General features: G+C 34.2%; 1 protein-coding gene and 1 long non-coding RNA gene across 9 annotated transcripts in view; one reads left to right on the top strand and one right to left on the bottom strand.

Moving 5' to 3' along the window:
- Positions 1-5,510: 5,510 nt before the first annotated feature.
- LOC120454919 (protein unc-13 homolog B) overlaps positions 5,511-6,710 on the top strand; it is a 44,280-nt gene continuing 43,080 nt past the window's right edge. For 3 of the 7 annotated variants that reach the window (XM_039640659.2, XM_039640657.2, XM_039640655.2), the window contains exon 1: positions 5,826-6,128. The gene's annotated coding sequence lies outside the window, so the exon portion shown is untranslated. Of the gene's footprint in view, positions 5,623-5,825; positions 6,129-6,710 lie in introns of those variants that run through there. The other 4 variants (XM_039640662.2, XM_039640660.2, XM_039640658.2 and 1 more) reach the window with 2 other exon arrangements.
- On the bottom strand, positions 5,633-6,705 carry LOC122756535. Of its 2 annotated transcripts, none has more exons than XR_006356519.1 (2): positions 6,560-6,705; positions 5,633-5,758 (listed from the first exon to the last, which is right to left on the bottom strand). It is a non-coding gene; the product is annotated as an uncharacterized LOC122756535 (long non-coding RNA). The 2 variants fall into 2 exon arrangements; XR_006356518.1 differs by lacking the exon at positions 6,560-6,705 and adding an exon at positions 6,258-6,545.

The following is a 6,710-nucleotide window of genomic DNA, read 5'->3' as shown; positions in this document are numbered from 1 at the left end:
TATATTTTTAACTTATGTTAAAAATATATTTTGCCAAAAACGCACACCCACAACTGTTGTGCCGTTGGACGATATTTCATCCGAAATGACTTAGAGAACAATTTTATGTATAGAATTAAGTAATCCATATGCTAGGATTATTGACGCCAGATGAAAGCTCTTACTTTGGAGGCAAGGTTTGAGGACATATTCTGTGTAAGCTACTTTTCTTTTTCGTATGGCTACATATGACAATGAGCAATTTAAATTGAAATTTGCGAGATAATATTATGATGAATATTTCCCCGATTATAAAAATATCACCACGGTTCTGAATACTACAACGGAACTCAGCCTGCGTATTTATCGAAACATATACATATCTGTCGAAATACGAGATGCCAAATTCCCCGAAATAAAGTGCGTGATTGAAAAAGGCGCAAACAACATAATACACAAATGCGGGTAATACGAATGGGAGAGGAGCGAGGACATGCAGTTAAAGCAGAAAGTAATTGTATAGTGGCCACTGATGTACAACCGGAATCCATTTCAACTATAGCTGGAGCTCATGTATCAAAACGGCGGATCGAAGTCAGCACGGACAGTGCGTCGTTAGAAACAATGGCAGCGTCGGTTGAAAATCAAGAGCATCATGACGAAGACAGTAACAGCTGAAGCCTAGAATCGCACCAGATGTTGTCCAATTGTGGAGGACAACGCCCAGATATGAACTGCAGAAAGGTTATTATTATTTGTGTTATTGCTACAAATAAAAGACAGCTAGGAATTGTTTCGACCATAAAAACATTCTTGATCAGGATCACTAGTCAAGTTGATCTGTCCGTATAAATCCTGTGATCTTGGCTTTATAGTTAGAAAATACAGCTGCGAATAATAAAATTGCACCACTTGCCCAGTAAAACTTTGAATAAGTCTCCTACCTACAATTTAGGGTTTAAAAGGAACTGAAATACGTTTTTAGAAAGGTTAAACAATTCACTTTTTAGGAAATGTAAAAGAACTACAATTGTTTTATTTATACTTATCTTAAATGAGGAACTTTGTTAAGAACGACAAAATTAGGCGAAAAATAAAATAGCACTTCATGAAAAATGCTTAAATGTTCAATTTTAAACTTGATAGTAACAAATTCACTAATGTGAATTCAAATGTTTGTGTATTAAAACTACACACATCCCACTAATTTAATATTTGGTAGTGTATCCCTTATTACCAATAACAGGAGCGCAACGTTTTGGCATAGAATCAACCAGGTCCTGGCAACGTTTTACGGACATTTTGATCCAGGACTCCTTAATTATAGTCCAAAGCTATTCGTTGTTAGTGGTCTTTGAAGCTACAACCTGCAAGGGTTTTTGATAGGATTACGGCCTGCGGACTTTGCAGGCCACTCCAAAACAGAAACAGATTTTTTTTGAAAATAATCCTTGGCTTTCCTGCTGGTTTACTCGGGTTTACAGTCTTGTTGATAGTATTCGGCAAAGGGTAGCTTCACAGTCACCAAAATATTCACAAACACATGTGGATCCAGGATGGTTTTTATCGAATGTATTGCCCCAACTACATAGTACGAAAAACAAGCCCATACCATTATACTGGATCCTACATGTTTAATTGCTTCTACTGTGTAATTTGGCTTATACTCGGTGTTCTTAGGGCGCCTTACATATGATCAAGATCCATTGCCACCAACCTAACAACCTTGCTCTCATCTGACAATAAAAAGTTGAAATCCTTTTTTCAGTTCGGTAGCAGCTTTAAATCCTTTTTGCGCTCGCGCACTATCCTTTTAAAGAGATGGGTGCCCAATGATTGTTTTCTCCCACGTGTTTTGGGATTCTCGTACGGGATTGCGTTACGTAGCATTTTGTTCGAGAATTAAAGGATTCGACCAATATTTCCTTCAGAAATTGATTTTTTGATCATGTCACGGTTATCTGATGCTTTGGTTATCAATGCTTTCCTCGTCCTATTTTAAAAACTTTAATGTATGTACATCTCAAAAATAATGTTGGATTAACAAGAGAGAACGCTTTAATCGAGTTCCCCGACTATCAGCTAGTGGAAGTGCGAAGGAGAATTTTAAGCACTGACAGTTTATGGCGGTTTGCAGGCGTTAGAGTGGGCGTGGCAAAAAGTTTTATGGCAAATCGAGAGATATTTACAAGACTAAAAAAACAGGGCAAAAAATATCAAAAAAAATTTTTTAAGTGTGGGCGTGGCAGTCTTGGGCGTTAGAGTGGGCGTGGCAACATGGGCAACAAACTTGGACTGCGTATATGTCTCTGAAGTCTGCATGCTTAATCTCAACTTACTAGCTTTTATAGTTCCTGAGATCTCGACGTTCATACGGACAGACGGACATATCCAGATCCTGATCAAAAATATATATACTTTATATGGTCGGAAACGCTTCCTTTTACTCTACGAGTAACGGGTATACAAATTTTAAGTTATATAACCATGTGCCTTTCACCAAAAGAAACCTCCGAAAAGAATTCAATATTAGAAAAAATCGCTGGTGGTGGGTGCTATTTTACACCTTGAAGCTCCAAAAATAAAAAAGGTATTGACAATTCAAAAAATTTTGGATGATTTTTTGATTTGCAGGATTTTTGGATGGGGAAAATATCTAGCATTATGCGAAAAATAGGTATTTCGTAACGTTACGAATAAATTACGTTATGGTGGTGCTATTATTGTGTTCCCAACTGTAATTACTAAGTATGCAAATTGCATGCTTGTTTAAAAAAAAACCCGCAGTGTCCATTTAAACGTCCGCACCAAATTGTAACGCCCACTCTTTTGAAAAATGTCTTAATTTTTTATGCTAGTACTCGTACTAGCTGCGTTACGCGACTTTTTTCTTAATTAAGTATTAAAAAAAATTCATTTGACGTAAAATAAGTTTTACTGCAAAATGTGGTTTGGATTATTTGTTATAATTGTATCACAGAAATTCTAATTACAGTGGCTCACAGCTTATTTCAACCAGCGTCTATCTGAAACTTCAACGGTCTGTAAAAGCTAAACAAAAAATGTTATCAACAAAATTTAAACGCAACATATTTCTTGTATGTTTCAAGATATTATTTACTAACTTATTTTATTTTTAATTATTTTGGTAGTATTTTTTAAAGAATTAATAATGAAAATGCACCTCAAAACAATGCCACAGCTTATTTCAACCAGTTAGTTACTAATGTTATATTTTCTTATGCTTAAAAGTATTAAATTTTTTTAATATTTTGTGTGACCTCCTTTGTTGTTAACCACCATTTTAAGCCTTTTCGGCATCGAATTCACTAATTTGTGGGTGAGTTGTGGGGTGATTTTAGCCCATTCCTCTACTAAAGCTACTTTTAGGTCAGATTTATTGGAAATTTGGCGTTTCCGAACGTTTGTATCCAAAATTTCCCACAAATTCTCTGTAACATTCATGTCTGGCGACTGTGCTGGGGGTTACACCACATGGGGACAATTCCAAACTAGCCAGTTTTGCACAATGCCAGACTTATGTTTTGGGTCATTGTCTTGATAAAATCGAAAATTGTCCCGTAGGCCCAGTTTTTCTGCACTATCCAATAAATTTAACTTCAAAAAGCTGAATCCATTTTTAAATGCTCTTTAGCAAACTTTTAACGTGCCTTAATGTTTTTTGCACTTATGAATGGTTTCTTCCGTGCAATTCTACCATTTAAATAATGCTCACGGAGCACACGCCGACTTGTTTTCGGGTGGCAAGACTTTCCTAACTCTGCTTCTATTTCGTTGGCAATTTTTGGAGCCGATAATATGAGATTTTCCTGTATTTTCCGGACGATATGGCGCTCGTCCGTCTGATTAAAAGTTTTTTTGGGAGCATTCCTTCACTTGTCGTGCGTTCTATTTTCTGGGACGAAACTATAAATGATGCTTTGGACTGTAGAATTACTAAGAGAAACCATTTCTGCAATTTTCCTGCGCGAATGTCAATTTTTAAAATGTTTTAATACAAGCTCCCGCTGTTCTAAAGTTGTACGTGGACCCATATTGCCAAACGATTTTTTTTATCACGATCTTTGGCAGAGAATTGTCCAAAATCAATCTTGCCTGCATAGAAAATAATAGGGCAAGGGCATAGACCAAAAAAACCGCTAATTTGCGAAGTAACAAAAATTGCAAAGCTTTAAAGCAGCTGGTTGAAATAAGCTGTGGCATTGTTTTGAGGTGCATTTTCATTATTAATTCTTTAAAAAATACTAACAAAATAATTAAAAATAAAATAAGTTAGTAAATAATATCTTGAAACATACAAGAAATATGTAGCGTTTAAATTTTGTTGATAACATTTTTTGTTCAGCTTTTACAGACCGTTGAAGTTTCAGATAGACGCTGGTTGAAATAAGCTGTGAGCCACTGTAAGTAGCTTAGCATTATATTAAACATATTGAGAAATGTATACAAATTGTTCCATGTCAATGTTTACTATTTATTTTTATAAATACAAATGGTCGCAAACGGCTGGTCCATTCCGTTTTGTCTTGCTGCCACTAAATTAACTAAAATTTATAGATAATTTAGTCTTATTTTACGTTGTTTATACATAGTTCCCTAAATATTATGAGCCATCGTCCTAGTCGTACCACCATACCTAAATTAAGTCGCGAATTTAAGCTAGTTTGCGGAAGAAATACAACACACCCTTGATTTTGCAAATGCCGTTTTATCCCTCAGGATAAGGGATCCTGAAAGTATTTGCATACGTTCGTATGTCGTCCCGTTAATACAAACACCGCCAATTGCGGGTGCTTATGGTCCATCTAGAAATTTCTAACGTATCAGTCGACTCAGGGTTACGAGTTTTGGCATTCGTGGTATTCCACCCAGGAAAATTAATTGTTTTTAAAAATCATAACCGTTACTCATAAAGTAAAAGGATATACTAGATTTGTACATTCTTGCCAAACTTGAAACTTTACACAGCTAAATGATTTTCAATGCCTATGGATTTCTAGTCAATAAAACTATAGAACGAGTGAATTTTATACACGAAAGATCACAATAAGTTCCCTGACAGCTATTGGACAATTAATTTCGAAGTAATACTTACATATTTTAATCAAATATCAGAAATAACCTAATCCGTACCATATAGTTTTAGTTTTCACTCGGAAGTGAAATTAATAAATCTTTTGTTTTTTTTATGGGGGACCTTTGATAATGGTTTTTTCGATTCATAAGTGTTGAGTAAAATAATTGCTAACCTTGTTACAAAGCCAAGAGGTTATTGTGGGGGACATATTTTTTAAATTTCTGTCAACTGTTGCGCAACGCTTATTTGCTTTGGATTATTAATAAATAAAATGTACTGCACGATTTTATTAAACAGCTAAGGAGTAAATACAAATTATTTCTGTCTTACACAGGCCTTACCTGATCCCTAACATAGTGTAGAACCGCTGCTTTCACTTAATACCGCATCCATGTGTAATGTGGTTAACTGAATTAGCAAATTGGGGATGCAAAGTCTCGCACAGTCCTTATCTGATGATTGAGAAGCTGTTTGCACAATAAAAGAACTAAACCTGGAATAATAAAGATTTAAGAGAATCTTACAAATCAAACCTTTAAACAACTGTAAAAAACATATTTTTAAATATTTATTTTATAATACAATAATATGATCTGGTACAACATATTTCACCGCGGGAAAGGGTTCCCTTGTTGTGTTATCCTCTCTTTGATTCGCGCATGCTCAGTAATTTTTAGGGAACTGGAATTATACAATACAAAATAACCATTTTTCATTTACTGTGAACTAAATTAGATGCGTTTTAAGTGATTATAGTAAAAAATTTGAGTAGTTTAAAATATTGCGGTTTTAAATATGTAACGAAAATTTAGCTTTAATAAATTTTGACATTACAGTGGTGCACCAATGCTATATTTAATGAAAATCCTGCGAATAAACAAAGCAAAATAAATTGATTACGAACCTATCAACCACCAAATTTTTGCTGGGAAAAAAGTATTATTTGTTCTTCAGCATAAAATTATGCTTCTAAAAATGTTTACAAATTGTGGTAAAAACATATAAAAATCTTATATTTAACGTGTGTGAGGAATACGCAATGACGATAAAGGTGCGTTGAAATCTGTAATATGCTTACATATTGTGCCAAGGTCTTTTAAAAATATCGGTCAGCCTAAACCATACATACATACATAGATATACATATGTATGTATATCTTCACAACATTAATAATCTTACCCCTTTGTTTAAATTTTTTGTTTTGACACTGCGGAATTATACCTCGTTACTTAAAAAAAATGTCAAAAGCAATTTGGATTTTTTCTGTTTTTCATAACTTTTGTTGGCTGTAGGAAACGTATATACATATATACATTATGTTTTTTAAAATATTTAGTCGAATAAAACATCTTCGGTCCTGTCCGCTATTCTCAGTATCTGCAATTGCTTTATGGCTAAATCTATTGGCATAACGAAAAGTTTAAACAGAGCTGGAAAACATCCATTGTTCTTAACATCAATTTATAATAATTTACACTTACATTCATGCACACGCTATGTTTTTTCTTAGTTCGTTTTAATGCACACATTCAAATGTAAGTTAAGAGGTCTTTTGTGTTGATGTAGTAGTTTATTCAATTCGTAGTTTGTGGATACGATTCCACGGATGTTTTGTAAATAATACCAATTCGT

Source organism: Drosophila santomea, chromosome 4 (genome assembly GCF_016746245.2).
Source record: "Drosophila santomea strain STO CAGO 1482 chromosome 4, Prin_Dsan_1.1, whole genome shotgun sequence".
Classification (NCBI taxonomy): Eukaryota; Metazoa; Arthropoda; class Insecta; order Diptera; family Drosophilidae; genus Drosophila; species Drosophila santomea.
The sequence above is the reverse complement of the archived record's forward strand: the minus strand, read 5'-3'. Positions and strand labels throughout refer to the sequence as shown.